At 40.9% G+C, this 19,854-nt stretch overlaps 1 long non-coding RNA gene across 2 annotated transcripts; it reads right to left on the bottom strand.

The window, feature by feature from the left end:
• Positions 1-9,918: 9,918 nt before the first annotated feature.
• Positions 9,919-15,273, bottom strand: LOC117253065 (uncharacterized). Of its 2 annotated transcripts, none has more exons than XR_004501359.2 (3): positions 14,707-15,273; positions 13,645-14,127; positions 9,919-13,108 (listed from the first exon to the last, which is right to left on the bottom strand). It is a non-coding gene; the product is annotated as an uncharacterized LOC117253065 (long non-coding RNA). The 2 variants fall into 2 exon arrangements; XR_004501358.2 differs by having other exon boundaries at positions 9,919-13,083; positions 14,707-15,272.
• Positions 15,274-19,854: the final 4,581 nt, after the last annotated feature.

The following is a 19,854-nucleotide window of genomic DNA, read 5'->3' as shown; positions in this document are numbered from 1 at the left end:
GTTATTTAAGTGATTGAAATAATTAAATAAAATGGATGAATATACCCAGCACTTAACATACTGTGTATGTGGTTGCTGTTGGAAGGGTAGAGTGTACATGTAATAGTCTTGGCTGAGGCACTTCTGAGTGATTATTCACAGCAATGTGTTAACACTTATAATTAGAGAGCCAAATATGCTCTATGTGATGGCTGTACAGTGGGCTTCATTTGTTGGAATCAGTCCTCAGTTTCAAAGATGCAAGACAAACACCAAGACACAGAGTAAAAAAAAATGTGATACCTTTGTGTAGAGAGGGTAGATATGTTAATTTCTTGAGACAACCAACGTTGACTTTAATTAATTTTAATTAAAAAAAAATGCAGATTCATGCATGTTTTGTATCCATCTTTATTAATCATCCCCCATTCCTTTCTTTCTTGTGTTGTAATGTGGCACAAGCTAATCGCATTCCTCAAGATTCTCTGCATATATTCTGAGGTTTGTGCAACGCAGATGACCAATCTGCCATGAAACATATGGTCATTCATTTGGATATAGAGAAGGATTGTTACAGAAGGCAAGTGGCCATTATCTGCCACTGAAAGAAAATTTTTAAGTAGAGTTTTTTGGGGGTTGGGGGCATTATTATCCCTCAATGAATGGCTCATGCAGAAAAAATGAAAAGAACAACTATTGGGTAAAAGCAATTGCGTCAAGCAGTAGACTAATTGCCCTTTTTCAAACAGTGAAAATAATAGGCCAAAAAATCAAAAGCTGTCCAAAATTTGACTAAAAATTACCCTCCTATAGCTGGAGAGAGGGTTTATATTCATCACTGGGTAATAATAAGAGTCGGAAAAACACAGAGCAGTGACCTGGCAGGTTTTAAGGTAACCATTACCTATTTGATAGCTTTGGGGGCCACAACCATCTGCCTGCTTTTGTCATTATTGTTCACTTTTCACTGTCAACTTGATTTATGTTGGAGAAAGCAAATAAGGCTGTTTTCATGGCTGTTTTTCAGCTAGTTCTTTCCAGCTACAGTTTTACATCATTTTCTACTGCCTTAACACAGGTGAGGAGAGTTACAACAGCACGCTGACTGAAGTGTGGACAGACTCCCCTCCTCTGCTTTTGAGAGCTGGCTGTGTCTCCTGCTTTCCATCTGTCAAACTCATCCTATTGTGAAACATCTACTCAGTATTTCAGTGAATTCTGTTTTGTTTTGGAAAAGGATTCAACACAAAGACCTAATCTGTTATAAATAACTGTAACGACCTGCTATTAAAAAAGGAATTTGTATGAAACATAATGGCCTGGGTGTGAGTTAAGAGCATGGATCCCTTTGTCATCTGTCTGTTAGAGTTGTAGCTACTGACAGGGCGTGGTTAGCTTAGCGTAGCATAAAACTGTAAGCAGGGGAAACAACTAGCCTTCTCTGTCCAGAGGTTACAGAAAGTTACCAGCACCTCTAATCTCACTAATTAGCGCGCTATATCTCTTTGGTTTAATCTGTGCAAAACTAGAAGTGTAAAAACGACACATGGTTTGACATATGATGGTATTATGTGATGACTAATGATATCTCAGGAGTAGTGACTCGCTGGACTCGCCGCTAGTCAACACATTCTCACTCGTCCTCGTCACACATCGTTGTTTGGGTCATGGACTTTCCACATCCACATATGATGTGAGAGGTACCCCTGGGTGTGTTGATTGTTGATGTTCTGGGACAATGTGTCAAGTTCTGCCTGTTACATGCATTGTCGTCTTTCAAAAAACCCTTCTGTTTTCACAGGAAATTCATCGTTAACATACTGTGTCTTTCAAAATAAATGCACTACATTGGTACAACACCGCAAATTTACTTTTTTTTTCCTTCAACAACAAACGCACATGGTTGGGTTTAGGCAAAAAAAACCACATGGTTAGGTTGAGGAAAAAACAACAGGGTCTGGCTTTATAATCTTACAGGATGTGAACACCACTCTCCTAGGTGAAAGTATGTTTGTTGGACCCATCCAACACCTCCCACCGACCCTACTCGGCTTTCACTGCCTAACCTTTTGTTCTTGTCCTGCTGCATTTCCCTTGACGCTGCCGAGTGCCAAACTATAACAGCAATAAGCCGCGTACCATTCCAACATTAAAGGATGGCTTTTTTCGTCAGTGTCTGATGTCAAAAGTCACTGCCCAAACACCAGATTTCAACAACTTCGGAGTTGTGCTAGTTTACTGGGAACCTTCAGTGTCAAAAAGATTCCTGGTTTTTGTATGGACTAAACCTACAAGATATAACATGTTATTTGACCTATCCTAAGTCCTGCCCCTCTTAATTACTGTTCATACGTTGGACAAGCTAGTCATTATGTCATATTCTGGCAAATTAAAAAGTCTAAGCCTAAATCAGCAACCCTTGCTGACAGTACCATTGTGCTAAATCTAAAACTTGTATTGCCTTAATGATCAGCAATATAATAACGTGATGAAAATAACATTATGTTTGTTTATACCTGAACTAGCAGAGATGGCCGTGTCTGAGAGGCTTTGAGCCAGGCATCAGCAACATGGAGGAGATCAAATTTTAGTAGAGGTGGGAGCGAGTGCATTTGTTTACGAGACAGATGATGTGTTTTTTGTGGTGATGAGAGGCGACATGGCGGAGTCTCGCAAAAAACAAAAACTGCACCAATATGGCAACATTTTGGATTTAAAGCTGACAAAAGAGGTTTTGTGGCTGCAGGCAACACAGTGCATTGTTTAGGGCTGAATTTTGTCAGACAGCCCGTTTCTTTATATAGCCTACCTGTTGCTTGCTTTGAAAGCGTTGCATTGGATGAGGAACGGCTGATTCATGAATTATCTTGGCCTACACAATGCCTTCTTATTTCACGACAAGAAAAAACAACATAGGTGTCAGCTGGCTTTTAGGTAGTTTGCAAGGGAGCTGAAAATTTCTAGTAAGGTACATGACCATGCTAATAACAAACTAGGCTAGGCTACTTGCTCTTAGTTAAATTGTGTGTTATTTCCAGTAAATATTACAATATAAAATGTGTTTTCTGTTTTAAAGGTAACATTACAAATGTAGCAAGATAGCAAGTAGGCTATTCACCCATCATTTAGTGGTTATGTCTCCAGTCTGACCTCAACCACACAGCTGATATTTACATATATTTATGTTGCACTGGGGAGTGAATGCTGAGTTAAGTGCCGAAATTTGGTATACCGGTCTGGTCAGGCTCTTAAACTTTTTCAAACTGCTTTGAAAAAGTTTTCACTGGTCAAACCCTACTGGAAAGTACGCAAAAAACATACAGTCCGACAGAATAGCAGGATGGCGCACCGTGCACCAAAACATGCAGGACATTTTGTTACGATGGTGATAGCGTATTGTTTACAAAGAATTAAATAAAATGTATTGAATAAATTAATTTCATGTTTATTATTTTTTTCCAGTAATGACCAGTAATTGTCCAGATCATCCATGTTTTTACCTTGTTCTAGGTAGCTACATATCATCTGCTTGTATAAATTCATTGTAGAGGACAGCAAAAAATGAAAAATATTTTACCTTTGAATGGCAATACAATCTACCCTTCCCAATGCTGATATTCTCTGTTGGCCTTACCTAATTTTACCTTCTTGCTCTCGTCCACTAAGATGATAGCTGTTGTGCCCTTAACTGTCTTCCTGATTCCATGTGAATGCAACATTACACATAATTCATGCCAACTTAAATTATGTCAGCTACCAACCTATCATTAGCAAGCATTTTTCTAATATCGGCTAACTTAGGATGTGATTTTACAATGTCACATGTCTGTGAAGATTGTGACGGTCCCCGGGCACATTTAGACGAGCCTAGCACAGAGCATAATAGTAGGCTATAACAGGAAAGGAAAAAGTTAACTGAGGTTGTGCTGAAGCTTGCTCACCTGTTACTTTTACTGTTACTACTTTGGATGTGCTGGTCATGGATGTATTAAGAGAACTGGATACAGTGATGAACATGGGCCCCCGCTCATTCCTATGAGTTGCGCAGAGGCATGTGAAGCCAAAATGGTTCAACTGCCATGTATAAAATTAACCGAAGGATTCAGGGATTACCTGCACTGTACCTCCGCACTGTGTGGCCCATAGAGCAGGCGCACCAGAGACTTATAGGACGACATAAAGTGCGACTTACTCCTGCCAGCCAAAGGGATAACTCGCTTTGTAAACATGAATGGGCATAAAATGAATTAGTCATGCAGTTCTTATAGACTTTCCAAATGTTATCAGACCACATAGATCAAATCCTGAGAGTGAAATAAGTAATTTTGCAGGGCTTGTGATGCTCAAAAAATGTATCCACTGATTTACAGATGTCTCTTTCACAATGTAAATCAAATAATTGCAGTACCATTGTTTGGCCACTATGAAAAGTGGCTTGAAAGGAAGTGCGCCAGGTACACACTTCCTGGGGGCCTGGTGCTGGTAGGCAGATTTTGCTTTGGATAGAGCCAGGCAAGCTATCCCCCTGCTTCCAGTCTAAGTGTAGCTGAGCTAAGCGAAGCGGCAGCTGGTTGTAGCATTATATGTAGCCTGACAGACAGCTAAGACAGGTATCAATCTTCTCATCTGAATCTCGGCAAGACAGTTAATAAGGTAAGAATTTCCCTCAAAATATCAAACTACTCTTTAACCTTAACAAAGTATTAACTCAGTTGCCTATAAGCCTTACTAAAGACGCAGGATGACAGCAGCTCCCATATAGGACTGGGAAAGTGAGTAGTTTATAACCTCACATTCATTAATAAAGCCATCAGAAATGTTGAATATTCTGATGTGATGCATGTGTAATAGCCCATTAGTGTTCAACACAAACCTGTGGGAACTATAAAAGTTAACCTGTGTAGAGACTCATTCACGAATGTTTTAGTTTCAAAATGAAGTAGTTTCACATTTCCACAGTGCTAATGACAGTGCAACTAATTCTCTCCATTTCCATCTCATCAGTCCGCAGTATCACTTATCAATGAGTTTGTGCAAACTAGCGTGTGGGAGCACAAGTGGTGCAGCCCGACTAACAGCATTCATTCTCAGAAGAGTTTCTCCTGTCCTCCCCCCCTCTCTCCCCCTCTCCTTCCACTCTCATATTGTGTCTCTAACGAGTCACGTCCATCTAGCAATTATTATGAAATTAAAGCTATTTTCCATGGCCAATGTTTGCCCCGGTAATAACCACACCGAGATAGGCTTCATTCATTTAGCATTTTAGTTCAGCTCAATTCCTGTCGCATTAGCAAGAGGAGCAAAATCAGAGTGTCACTCAGATATTCTGCTTAATGGTTTGGCGATGGCCTGGCCTTTTTTTTCTCCTTTTCCTTTCGCGATCCTCCTAACCCTATCTCCCTGCCAATTACGCTGTTTAATCTATATGTAGATAATGGTGTCCAGGACCTCCCTGTTGAAATGTCAGGTGTGAAGAGGTTATTAGCTAACTTTTAATTACTGTCCATCATTCACCAGCCAGTAGGACAGATTGGTCTCTCCGACCGTTCGCTTATCTAGTCTCTGAATGTTGGCTGCAGGCAGGGGAAAAAAAGACATTTAGGAAGCACCAGGTCTCTGACTTAATATCACCATTTTCACACTATTAACAGGACTTAGTGTATGCAGGAAAGACACAGAAGGGATGGGGATATGGTGTGACCAGGTAGATCATGTGTCAAATAGTTTAATGGAGGCAGATCATGTGTCGTACAGTTCATTGGAAGATGATTTTAAAGTTTAGAAGGCTGGGTACTGGTACCTAATACCTTTCGGGTATTGGGAGAAATAACTTATTACCAAGTAGTAGTAAAACTTCTCCAGTAAAACGATACCTGCATTCGATCCTTCTTGTACCCAGATTTAGAAATAAAAGACTATTTGTATGGATTTACTCACAGCAAATCATGACTCTTTGATTTAATGTGACATGTGATCGGCTTGACACCACAGAGCCCAAACAGTTCAGTGTGCTGAGATGCCACCAAAGCAACCAAATGTATGGCTATACGACTCATATACTCATATACGACTCACTTCATTTGGAATTCTTCCGTTCACATGATGGGTATCAACTTAAGTAGAAAAAAAACAGTATCAAATGACGTACTCTATTGGTATCTGTATAACTTAAAGGGAATTTGGTACTGGTATTTTATTTTTTTAAATGACACCCAGCCCTGGGAGGCAGACTGAAAGAAACAGTAAAGAAAGAGTGTTTGTGGAATAACTGTTTCAAGTATGCAAGTAATTTTACATCAACATAAAGCAGAACAAGACTGTGCTCTCAGATTTTCCAAAATACTTGAACCACATTATGTTTTGTGGTTCTGCAGACACTCAGTCATGTCAGTCTCTGGATGTTTTGTTGGTCTGAAGAACCTGTAGTCTGGTTAAAACACAGATTGCCCTGTTCGGGGAGATTAGTGGGATTTTTCTGTTCTTCCAATGTTTTAAATGTCTGTAAACCATTTTCATGAACTCCCCCTGCCCTCCTGTTAAAGCCTCTATTGTACACTTAAAGACCCGCAACCCCTGACCCAAATTCTGCTGCTCTCCGCTTCCATTCCTGCTCACCAATACTTGTGTTGGGGCCCAAAATAATATGGGCGCCGGCCATGAGCTCTGAGGTCTGTCTGTATCTGCCATGTTGCAGATTGCAAGGGCTAAGTTTGTGATGCATTAAGAAATATGCAACTGTTAACTGGAGCATAAAAGACATCTCTAACCACCAATAGAAAAATAAACAGTGCTGGACATAGAAGACTCTGCACCCTAGGCAGGCCCCACCCCCCCCAAAAAACACTTCTTTTATCCTTAATATATTTGGAATTGATTATAGACAAGAGGAAAACTAGAGATAAGGAAAACTCAACACAAATAACAACTTAGCTAACAAACAGATAAATAAACAATAAAAGAATATGTATGTGCAAATTTACTAATTTTACCTTCTTCTTCTTCTTCTTCTTCTTCTTCTTCTTCTTCTTTTCTTGACTTTGATGAGCACTCACTGATGAACACATTAAGGTGAACTGCAGTGCTACCCTACTACAGACCGACTGTTAGCATTTGGATAATATTTCCCCTATGTTCAATTTTTCAAATTAGGTGCCTGCTTTTGTCGCTTCACATTCTGCAACAAAGTCACAAGTTTCTTTCCTGCTGGTTTTTACAAGACATGCTTTACAGCTTAAAGTAAAATGCATGTTTGCGAAATGCAACTCTGACAATGAGACAGATTTAAACACTTATGGGGGGTTGTTTCAGTGAGTTTGTAATGCTGCATTTTGTAAGGATGAGTTTGTATAATTTGTCTGGTGCATCTCCAGTATACTAGGATTAAGTGATCTCACCACTAATTTACACAGGTTTTGCCAAACATTTATGTACAGTTTGGGGTGTTCAAGCTTGTGACACATTTAACAAGTGTGAATGTAGAGCAGGCCTTAATAAGACTTATACCCTGAAACTAGAAACCCTCTACATAATAGACTCACAAGTCAGTCTTTAGACGCTTTGCTTATCAGAAGGTGGAGATCTCTGATTGTCTGGTGGCGAGACTATCTACATAAGAACCAAATTCACACATCTTCATTCAAACTAAAGGCAGACACACACATACAAACACACATACCTGCAGTAAGAACAATCTCTATGCAGCTCTTGAACTGTCTTTGAGCGGATTTACTATTTTAAACTCCACATGGCCGAGCGCTGCTGATTACAGCGCCGCAGAGAGAAATACTTCTCAGGCTCACTTTTTCTTCTCCTTCTCCCTCGCCATCTTTTACAGCTTACAGACAAATTCCGTTGGAGGCAGCGAGCTGTTATTTCAGCAGACATCCTCCCTGTGATGGAGGCTCTGGTTACAGGGAGCTGCTTCTGGATCACACACATAAACACAGGCACATCTGCACTGTGCACAGACATTCCTCATTCTTTTTTTAGGAAAGAGTAAAACGGAAATACATAGTCGGTAAAATCTCCAGAAATTCTGCAACGATGAGATAATTGTGGAATTATTTCTTGCCAGCCCGCACTGTTTCTTCTCCACTGCTTTCTCTTGCTCGCTCTCTCTCTCTGGGCCACAAATGCCTCTGTGGCATCCAAGTCCCTGTAAACTAGAGCATTAGTGTGTTTTCAAAGTCTGGCTAAAGTAACCATTCACTAAAGAACATCATTAAGCCGATTAATGTTTTTCATCCCGACATACCTGCCTTTGAACTGGAGTTTGTGTGATATTCAAGACTTTAAGTGGAGCCTCCCTGTTCTGTGAGGGGGTTTGTGTGGTGAGACTCTGCTCTCTGAGCTCTGTGGTGAATTACAGCTGACCCATGAAGACCCCGGGCCCCGCTGCTCCTACCTCTGGAACCCCCGTCATCTGGATCACATCGGGCTCAAATGGGGGGCAGAGCAGAGCCCCCCTCTGTCAGAGGACGACGGTGGAATGAAGGTCCACTGAGGTGTGTGTGCGTGTGTGGGTTTCAGCGTGCAACATGAGCCCTCAGTCTTTCTCTCTGTCTGTGTCACACACACATAAATCTGTATGACATATAGTTGGAGTAAAAACAACCAGAATTAGTTGTTTTAAATAGATAAATAAATTGGTCACATTAGCCTTGGCTGTCCATAGTGCTCTGACGTCATTGGACACTGCTGCTGTCTGTATAGCTTGTAATCTCTCAAAATACAGATGGGATGACTTTTGACCTTTGTATCTCAATCAAGACGGGATGGAGTGGAGTGAAATTAGTGAAATTCAGTCTGCACTATGAAAATTTCTGATTTCCACAGCATGCAAAGGAAAAGCATTCTGACAACAGCTGCATCACAAACACCTGCCAGACAGTGTATCAGAGAAATCACACACATGTAACAGGAAACAATACATTGCTTCAATGCAATGTGCATGTCTACAAAGTTATGACTTCTGTTTAAGGTGAAAAGTGTTTATAATTAATTCAGTTCCTTAAAGTTGAGACGCTTACAGAACGTACTGTGCTCATTTTACAAGGAAAGACACATTTACACATGCTGATGTTACAAATCTCACCACTGACACCAACAAACCGGTGTGTCCAAACGATCTTTTAAAGTTGAAAGACACCTATTGCAAATCTTAAAAAAACACTTCATGATAAATATGGGTTTAAAGTGATTCCGAAATGCATAGTTTGAACTACAATTCAGCAAATACACACAGTGTATCATCCAAATACACTGTTAATAGTATGAAATCATTGCAGCGTCTCAAACATTTGTCCAGTAGCTGCAAATATAAGCAGAGGAATATGAACTGGTGGAGGAGCTTACACTGCACCAAAAACCACCCAATACTCTAACCTGATGAGTTGCTGCCCTCTGCTGTTATACTGCATGCATAACAATCTAGAAAATATCCCATTGATGTGTGGCTTCATGTCCCAAGAGGGTTTATATGTATTACAGTTATTCAGAGGTGGCACATGGTGATCAAATAGTATCACCTACAAATAAAACATCTCAAATAAATGTCAAAAATCCCGCTTTAAAGGTAAAAAACAAACCTTGAAATATTATCTCCATTATTAATTAGTTACAAAGGTTTCTGAAAAACTTTTGTCACCTAAAATTGATACCTCGGCACTCTGCAAAAGCTGGGCATGCTGCAAGAGAAATCATGATTCAGGGTGATTATAGCAATCAATAAAATATACTCCATATCACCATAGAAATAAAATACCTTGTAATTTCCTGGCTGAGTTCAGAAATCATGTCCGTGGACAGGACTGTGCTGTTCCTTATGTTGTCTTGGACAGTTTGAATGCTTGCCTGGATGGGGAGCCCATGGATTAGACACTGTAAGTTGCAGTTTTTTATGTCATTCGTTGAGAAAGGAGACAATACAATAAAAACGTGTTTGTTTGTTTGATATGTGAAAAACATTTATTACAAAAGTATGTCATAAAGACAGCTGGTCAATAAGCAATAAATTACAAAAATAGTTATGGACACTGAATTTATTTTTCTTTCCATGCATGATACTTCCACACAGTGTATTGTTTTAGAAGCTAAAGGTGTGTTGTATAAGTATCCTGGTGCTCCGATGGAAGAGCAATTGTGGATACATTTGGCTAACACTGTTCTAAAGAACATAATCTCCATTAGTATGTTAAAGGAGCACTTCATCCCCTAAGTGATCATTTGTAAATCAATAACTCATCCTGTGTTTTGTTAAATTCATGAAGAAAAATTTGTTTTTCTTGCATGCCTCCAAGGTGAACGAAGAATCCAAAAACTGAGAAATTCTCAATAAATTGGAGTTAAAGGGGCCGGCATTTAACAACAGCAAACTATATCAAATCATCCGTCAACTGACTCTTACACAACTTAGGCAGTATGATCCAATTTATCAAGTCATATACTCAGAACTTCCCAGTCATATGCATTTTAGCCAAAACGTTACTATTTAAAACAGTCCCACACACAAAAGAGTAGTGCACCTGGGCAAGCGTGGCCCCCTATGACTTCAGTTTATCAAGATTATTCTCTATTATTGGACTCTTTGTTCTACATGGAGGCATGTAAGAAAAACAAAGTTTCCTTCACAAATTCAACCTAACATGGGGTGAGTAATTGATATACAAATGATCCTTTTGGGGGTGAAGTACTCCTTTAAATTATTGTTTGAAGAACAAACACACACACACACACTCACAATCTCCTGTGCTCTTTCTCTCTCACACACACACACATGAACAGGCACATTCAATCAGTGACTCTTAAGAATTCTGTTAGTACTTAATAAGTGATGCCACTCCTCCAAATCAGGGTGCTTCACTCAGCACAAAGTTAGTGATTTTAGTTAGTTTTTGTTAGATTATTAGTTTATTAGTAGGTTAGTTTGTTAGTTTGCAGAGAGCTAATAAAAGCTCTTTGGTTAGTACCTGTTAATTCAACTTTAGGCGATGTTAGTAGTTTGTTGAGCAAAACTTGTCTTGCTTGCTTATCAGGATTTCTATCAAACATGTCAATGACACGGTTAGTGCTTAGTTCCGATTGCTAAAAAGCATACACTCGTGGCACTAGAAGATGTTTTGGATAAAAGCTTCCATGTAATGTAATTTTATAAACATCACTAGTACCACAAGGCATGCTCTGATTTAATTAAAGACTAAGAAAGAGACGGAATAATTTGATTACAGACATCAGGATGTTTCAGTCAGAAAGAACACAGATGTTAGTAAGAGCAACAGGTGGGCCTTTACAGCCTCACCACTGTTAGTATCAACACCAAAATAAGTTAGTAGTGGAATTGAGGTTTGTGTGGCCTGTGGTGACAACAAGCCAGGCACTCACCTGCAAGGGTTGACCACACAGCACACAGGTAGAGACAGAAAGACGGCCTCTGAAGATGTGAATTTAGCCTGTGAAGTGCAACACTGTGCTTTGATAATATTTAAGATCAGATCATAATTGGTTTTGCAAGCCTTCTTCTGAAGTATGTGGTCAACCCAGTTTGATATCAGCAGCTCTTTCTGCTCATCGTTTGATCTAGTGGTTAATAACATTTCCCTTCCCAAGTCCTGAAACCCTTCTTGACTTGCTCACTTTATCTGCTTTCATTGATTTTCGCCTTTAATAGTTCATCTTAGTCTGTGATTTCTTGAAGAAGGATTGCAGGATCATGAGAGAGGAGTGTGTGTGCATTGGACTGCGGGCATAAAGCAGAGGGTTAGTCAGTGGGTTAGAAAGAACAAGGCCAGCCATCAGCATTCAGAGTACGGGTTAGTAATCATCCGACTGTTAGCAGACATTAGTATTGTTAGATATTAGTGAGATACAGTTAGTAGAATCCAGACCTGGGTAAAAAGCTATTTGCACATAATTATTAGCATTTGCTGTAATTTGCTGAAGTATCAGATGATGGGGTTGTAGGCATTAGGACAGTTTAATTAACACCAGCAGGCACCATTTAGAAAACTACACACCATTAATTTCCAGCGACATTCTTGTGATTATCTAAATCACAAGAACCCCCACCTAACTGGTACTTCAATGAGGCTTGTAACAAATGCTAAGAATCATTTGTAAATAAGGTTTTTATCCTTTGTCTGGTACATCCAGTGTGCTGAAAGAAGAGACTCAGGCATTGTTTTTTTCAAATCTGTGCAGCGATGAGAAAACCACTGAAAAGCAGCTAGTAGCTTCAGGCCCATTACAAATGTGTTTTATCAGACGGACACATGCACACGTACAAGAAAAAACACGCACACAAATAGAGCACATGCACACAAACACATGCACTCACGCAGACACACACACACGCCCACACGCTACAGTAAAAATACACAGAGTGTACTGTAAAAAGTAGCTGGTTTCACACCCAAATTAAGATGTTTCAAGACAAACAAAGAACATACTGTGAGAATTACACATTGTCATAATGTGAGAAAACTAGTCACACACTGAAGCAGATTTTTTTTAAAAAAAACATTACAGGCTTGAAACATTAAAGCTTTCCAGTTCTGGATCTGGCATGGATACAGGCTCGCTTTGCTGAGAAGTTAACACATGTTAAAACACCACTTATGGTGCATTTAAAGTGTCTTATGTGGGGAGAAGTGGCCGCAGTGTTAGAGTGGCCAAGGTAATGGAGCGAGGAGGTCACTGCACAAGGCGGCTGAAGAAAACAAGCATGAGCGGGTTGTTTGATGGCTGCAGTGTCTGTGTTTGTGATCAGCCCAAAAAAAAAAAAACAAAAAAAAAAAAACCCATGAGAGTGGGAGTGGATGAGGCTATATCAGTGTTACAGCTCAGAAATTACGCACATTTGAGAGAAACAGGAGAGAACACTGCAGCAGATTATTTTGGACTCAGAACACCACCCGTGAAATACCTTCCTGTTAAATCTGATCATGCTGACACTGACTACAAAGCGGTGGTGGCATTTTGAACTCTTCAAAGCCCTTTTCACTGATACACAGAGGCAGCAGAAGTCGTCTCCTGGTGGGGGAACACTTGGACATGGATCCTCTCCTTCTGAAGGTACAGGACGGCAGTGGTGGCAGCATGCATCGATCACTGCAGGTGAAAGGACACGACAGCTCTTTGAAAAGAAAGGAGGAAATACAGAAGTGGATGATGATGTAATTTTCTCTTGGACTCTTTAACTTATTTTTAGATTTTTTTTTGTCAAACATGCAAATATGTTCTTGCAGCATAATCCTGCATAATGTTGAATAACGAATCTGAAAAGCTGAAAATGCTAAATCTGATTTGGTCATGGTTTCCACTTTTAGATTGGTTTATCTCCCCTCTTAACCATAATCCTGGAAAAGGGTAGCAGCATATAGTGGAAAATATGGCAGCGATTTAACACATAACTAATCTCCCATGTTCTATCTGCTCCCCATTTATCTGCACTCTCAGCCGGCACAGAGACTTAACACACACACACACACACACACACACACACACACACACGTACGCAGGGACACATCCTGTATGTGGGCAAAAGGCAAGATAAGAGTCTGTAAAAATCGGCTCTGCAGTTTATATTCATCTAGACCTATATAACAAGTCACAGGGTGGAGTGTAAAGTGAATATGAGGGGGGATAAAAGTCACAGAGGTGTAAATCTACCGACAGCTCCTGTACCAGTCTGTGAGGCAGCACAGCGGAGGGCGGTGGAGCCGTGCAGCTCGTGAGGTCCAGCACGAGCCCCGGTTCTGCTTTGTTCATCAGTGTAACTGGAGAGGAACACACAAGACAAAGCAGCAGAAAAGTGGGACGCAACCCAACTGTCCTCCAAAGATACACCAGGGATTACTTGTGCTTTCGTTTCATTGTTTCCCCTTGCTGTTTTTATTTAGTCTCACACAAATTACATTGAAATACACCCACTGCTAAAAGACATGTTATCTAACTGACTGAGTAATACTGCTAAATTATCTATTTGATGTCGTGTACTATTAAAAAACTATCCTCTGTCATGATTTGTGATAAATATAATCCAGCCTGTACACATAACCTGTACTGGTGTTGGTTCCCATTTGGATCCTCCCAGTTTCCTGACTGGTGACGTGCCTGCAGCTCTGTAGATGAATCCCCCGACCATAAGGTAACCTAAAAAATAAAAGCATACAGCTGATCATATCTAGAATAGATGTTACAGTGGATGATTCAGTATGTTTTGGGATTACATTTTTTAATTTAAAGACCTACTTTGCCTTATATTTAACTAATAACTAAAGATATAAACAGAACTTTACCACAGCTAAGGCTTGGATTATGAATTTGTCTGACATTTCTGTTGTCCCAGCAGCAAAAAAAAAAAAAAAAGAAAAAGAAAAAGACATTACAGTGGCTGCAGCTGATGCTTTATTGTCTATCTGGTGATGTAGGCTAACACTGCTTACAGCAACATATTGCCCGATATTTAACACATCTTAAGCCTAATCTGTCATGTGCTCACCAGGAATAGCTTTTCTATAAATAAGCATGTTTTAATATTCATAAATTCTGCAAGGATGTCAGGTTGAGGAAAGACAGACTAGGCCCTCCTCTGCAGGAAATTCAATGAGTCCATGTTTATCTAATTTAACAGCAGATGAATCCGATTTGACCAGTTTGATTCGCGCAATAAAGGCGTTGAATATAAAATGACAAGAGAATAATAGGAAGAATATGGTCTTTTATTCCTACCAGTGATCTCCAGGTTCACATGCACCTGTCCCGCAGTATCAGACGGTGCGAAAACATCACTTCTTCTCTTTCTTCTTTTTCTTCTTCCTCTCCTTCTTCTTCCATGCTCAGGGCAAGCTGTCGACCCTGCAAATTCACGCCGTGTGTGTGCAGTGATTAGCCCGCAGTAAAAGGCTGCTCGCCCCCTGGACCTACACGCTACGCACTAACACGAGCCGCGGCAGAGCGTCGTCTACATGGCTGCCGATCCGAGACAAGCAGATGTGGGAGTGCCAACAACAGCTGCGCACTGACGGCAGACCAGTCCAGGGAAAACAGGATAAAGTGGAAGACGGAAGCCCCGGGACAAAGAAAATGGATGGGAGGTATTAGAGAGAACAGAGACGTCTTTGACTAAAGCGGGGCTGCACAGACCTGAATTAATCAGTGGTCTCGGTCTCCAGCTGCTGCCACAGGTTTATGGTCTTTTGTATGCGCGCCCTTCATCCACCATCTGTGTTTCCTGGGCAACCGAGGACTGCCTGCAGGCACCAGCAGCTAGTACACAGCAAGCACCTCAAACCAAAAGACACTACAGTACTCTGCTATCATTTCACTTAAAGAGACATACTACTGTAACATAACTAATGCTTTATATGCAGGTTATACTTAATTATTTCTCCACATACACAGCATGTTTATTGTCTTTTTCTGCGTCTCATTTATTTAAACAGCACAAGAATACACAATGTGATGAATTTACAATTAAATTACATGGTTAAATTAATGATTTAATTATTTCAATTCAAGTGTCATGCCTGATTGTTTATACTGCAATCTATACACTTAATTTTAGCATTTTATTGTGACTTTCTTTATTGATATTCCTGTGACATATCTTGTATGTAATTGTGTTTTCATGTCTGTTTAATGGTGAAAAGCATCTATATAAATAGGCCTAAGTAAAATATATTTAAAAATTAAAGCAAAGATAATAATCATGACCATAATAAATCCATTTCTGATTAACAGAAAGAACGTTTGTGCTGATAAGATTTAAAACTTTGAACATGCATCACATAATCAGACTGTGATGCTAGTGTGAAAACAAAAAAGATGGATGAAAAAACATTTTTAGATCTTTACCACTTTGGCAAAACAGCTAGGCCTTTGAGGACAGACTCTAGTTAAAGGAAGGGTTTACTTATCAGGTGAGTATGAAATAGTTCAGAAATTTGTACATTGCACTTTTTGGGCCTGAGGGTGGTGCTAGAGGAATGGCTGCTATATTCATGAGATTTTGGGATATCTTGTATGGGGATGGCAATCACAGAGTTATTCACAGGCTACTATTGTCACATGTATTAAACATAAAAATAAAAGTATCAAGATACAGGAGATTTAACAACATACTGAAATACAAATCAAATCTTTGTAACAGTGAGGAAACAGGACATTGAAAATAGTTTTTAATAGCAGTTGTATTCTGTATTTATTCAAGTGAACTGAACCAGTTTGCACTGTTGGCTACTTTAAATGTAAAGCAGCAATAAAATAACAGAAAGCAGAACAACATTAAATAGACAAATTATTATAATTTATCTGACCTCTGACCTGAAAGTTGCTGCAAGAGTCTTCGTCACATATCACTTAATTTTATCTGCACATCCGCATGAATATTATTTCTGACACCATGGAAGTATTTCACATTAAGGGTCAGCTGACAATTACAAAGCAAAAAGACTCAGCTCGATTAAGGTTGTGTTAGCAGTGGCAGATCCGGGTGGCAAAAGGTTTTCATACATACATGTGAATGACAACAGAAAATAGACAATAAAAGACATGATTTTATTGAGTGACTTGCAGTAGTGAAGATGTGGTATGATCTCTCGTTAAAATCTGTTTTATCTGGGGTCAGTACAACAAGTAACAAACCTACCAATAAACGATGGGATGATGGGATCATGGCTAAAACGCAGCCTTTGTACAGGCTCATATGCTCACAGGTGTTTTAGCAAGCAACTTAAGTTCTGGCTTACATTATGATAATGGTCTGCTTTGATTATTGAATCCAGTTGAACATCCACTAATTACCTTCATTACTGAGTTGACTTGAGTTTAACTTTACACAGGGAAGCTCTGATGTCACCTCCCTGGATCGGATTTGTCTCTGACCTGTCAAGGCATGGATACATAACCTCTGGAGGGTGTCCTGTGGTGTCTGGCACCGGGGTGCTAGCTTTGGATCATTTGAGACCTGTCAGTTGTGAGGTGGGGTACCAGCACTTCCCAAGATGCTCAATCAGACTGGGGTGTGGGAGATTTGGAGGTCAGGTCAACAGCTTGAGTTTTTTGTCAAGTTCCTCAGGCCATTCCTGAGCAGTTTTTGTGGTGTGGTGTGGCATGGTGCATTTTTCTGCTGGGGGGCCGCTGCCATCAGGGAGTACTGTTGCCGTCAGGGGCGGTTACTTAGCCCATAGCGATGGCATCCACATGAATGTCATGACCAAAGGTCTCCCAGCAGAACATTGCATTGTAATAAAATGATCTAGTCTATTGTCCAACATTAAGATAAAAGTTAAATCTGTTGTTGGTGCACAGTCACAACATATAGTGTTAGAAACTGAAGCAATGGAGCCAAACTTAAGTTGTTTACATGATGTGGAGCAGTAGTCTGACGGCTTTATTTGTTGTGACCCTTAGATGGACGAGGAAGACCAGTGGGCCAGCCTCCTTGCTCCAGTCCCGGTTCCAGCACTGACCTCCCCCAGTGGCTCACCAGCTGGCTCCGCACCCGGGGACTCAGATACGCCCAGTCTGCTGGGAGATACTGTAAGACACTGTATTTTGATCTAAATCTGATCTAGTCTGTTGTCTAACATGCAGATAAAAAAATGGATCCAAATTGAAGTTGTTAACATGATGTGGAGCAGTAGTCTGACGGCTGTATTTGTTGTTACCTTCAGACGGACCAGGGCGACACGTGGACCAGTGAGGTGATCCCACACCAAGACGAGGACGCTGTTCCACGTGGCCGTGATCCTGAGGTGAGCCCCTGTGACCCACCTCCAGCACCAGGTAAGCCTGTGGAAGCCGGCCCCCCTAAAGCTCCAGGTAAGCCAAAGTCGTTGCCGAGGGGCCCTAAGCCAAGGTGGGTACATAACCTGTTCAGGATGTGGAACCAGGCTGGCAGCAGGTGGGGCAAGAGGTCAGCCAAACCTTAAGGTGAGTCTTCAGGTAAGCGCTTCCGTCCACCAACTTGATTGTGTTGGGCAAATTTCACGTTTTTCTCACTGAAACAAACTGTGATGATTTTTTATCACATTTATTTAGATTTAGTGAGATTTATTTGAATTGCATGTTCTTTACTCAAACCTCCATCAACAATGTCTACCAGCAACCTCCATCTCCTTACTGTAAAGTGTCCTGCTCCACCCTACACAGTTAGCTTCTTACAGTCACTTTTATTTATAAACTCTGGGTTAATATTACAACGGCCATCTGCTGCCTGACCCTCCACCTGCAGGCAGCAAACAGCTGTGAAAAAAATGCTCAAAATACAACCTCCACCAGCAGTTTCCATCAACTCCGCCATCTCAAAGTGCTGAAGTCCAATGTTTCATCTGCACCTCTGTCAACCTCCACCTTGAGCTTCGGCCAGCAACATTCAGCTGCCGCCTCCACCTGTATATTCTGGCAGACTGCTCAGCACCTCCATCTACAGCCTCTGTCAGTGACCTGCAGCCATTGCCTCCGCCTGTAGACTCTGACAGACAGTTGTGACCAAGCCTCTAACAAAGCCTCTTCCAGCAACCTACAGCCGCCTCCTCCAACTGCTGAGTCTGGCAGACAGCTCAGCTCCTCCATCTACAGCCTCTGTCAGGAACCTGCAGCCGCTGCCTCAACCTGCAGATTCTGGCAGAGAAATTTGGCCAATTGTCCATCTACAGCATCATCCAGCAACCTACACCACTGCCAGCAACCTGTCCTTTTGCCATGTGGAGACCTTAACCAGAAACCAGACATGTGCTCATGAATATAACCCTTCAGGTAAGATAGACAATCATAACTGTGTAACTATAGCATACCTGGGCTGATAAATTAAAGCCACCTCTCTGTTTACATTCAGTTTATATCATCTTCTTCTTCTAACAGGTTTTTTCCACATGCTGTGTGAGAGAAGAGCACACACCCCTCATCAGAAATCCTAGGAACTGAGATGCTGAATGTCCTCCACCTGCAGCTTCTGGCAGACAAATCAGCTCCTCCATCTACAGCCTCTGTCAGGAACCTGCAGGGGCCACCTACACCTGCAGATTGTGACAGACAGCTTAGCCAAACCTCTAACTGTAGCCTCTGCCAGCAACCTGCAAGTGCCACCTCCACCTGCAGACAAATGTGGCCAGGTCTTCATCGACAGCATCGTCCAGCAACCGACACCACTGCCAGCAACCTGCTCTTTTGCCATGTGAAGACCTTAGCTGACCAGGGACCAGAGATGCACCAGGGACCAAAGAGCAGAGATGCACTCATAAATATAACCTTTCAGGTAAGATAGACAATCATAACTGTGTAACTACAGCATAACTGGGCTGATAAATTAAAGCCACCTCTCTGTTTACATTCAGTTTACATCATCTTCATCTAGGTATTCCCACATGCTGTGTGAGAGGCGCCACCTCCACTTGCTGAGTCTGGCAGACAGCTTTGCTCCTCCATCTACAGCCTCTGCCAGCAGTCTGCAACCGCAACCTCCACCTGCATATTCTGGCTGACAGCTGTCAGATGATGAACGTAGATTATCTGATATGGAACTACAGAGATGGCATGAGAAATTACAAAGTAACCCTTTATGTGATAGTTATAAATTGTTTAAAACTGATTTCACTTTTGAACCTTATCTGATTATGATAAGACCTGCCGAAAGAGTTTGTTTGTCTAAGTTTCGGTGTGGAAATCATAAGTTACCTATCTCTTAGCGCAGGTATGATCGTGAAAATGTCCCCCGGAAATGTACTCTTTGTTTGACTGGCAATCGAGGAGACGAATATCATTATGTACTTGTGTGATCTTTTTTTTATAAAGAGAGAAGAGAGTTGGTTGGACAGTTCTATAGAGCAAATCCAAATATTTATAAGTTTCAAAAGTTAATGTCATCTCGAAAAGTAA

The sequence above is a fragment of the Epinephelus lanceolatus genome, chromosome 9, assembly GCF_041903045.1.
Source record: "Epinephelus lanceolatus isolate andai-2023 chromosome 9, ASM4190304v1, whole genome shotgun sequence".
NCBI lineage: Eukaryota > Metazoa > Chordata > Actinopteri > Perciformes > Serranidae > Epinephelus > Epinephelus lanceolatus.
This window is presented reverse-complemented; position numbering and strand designations above follow the sequence as displayed.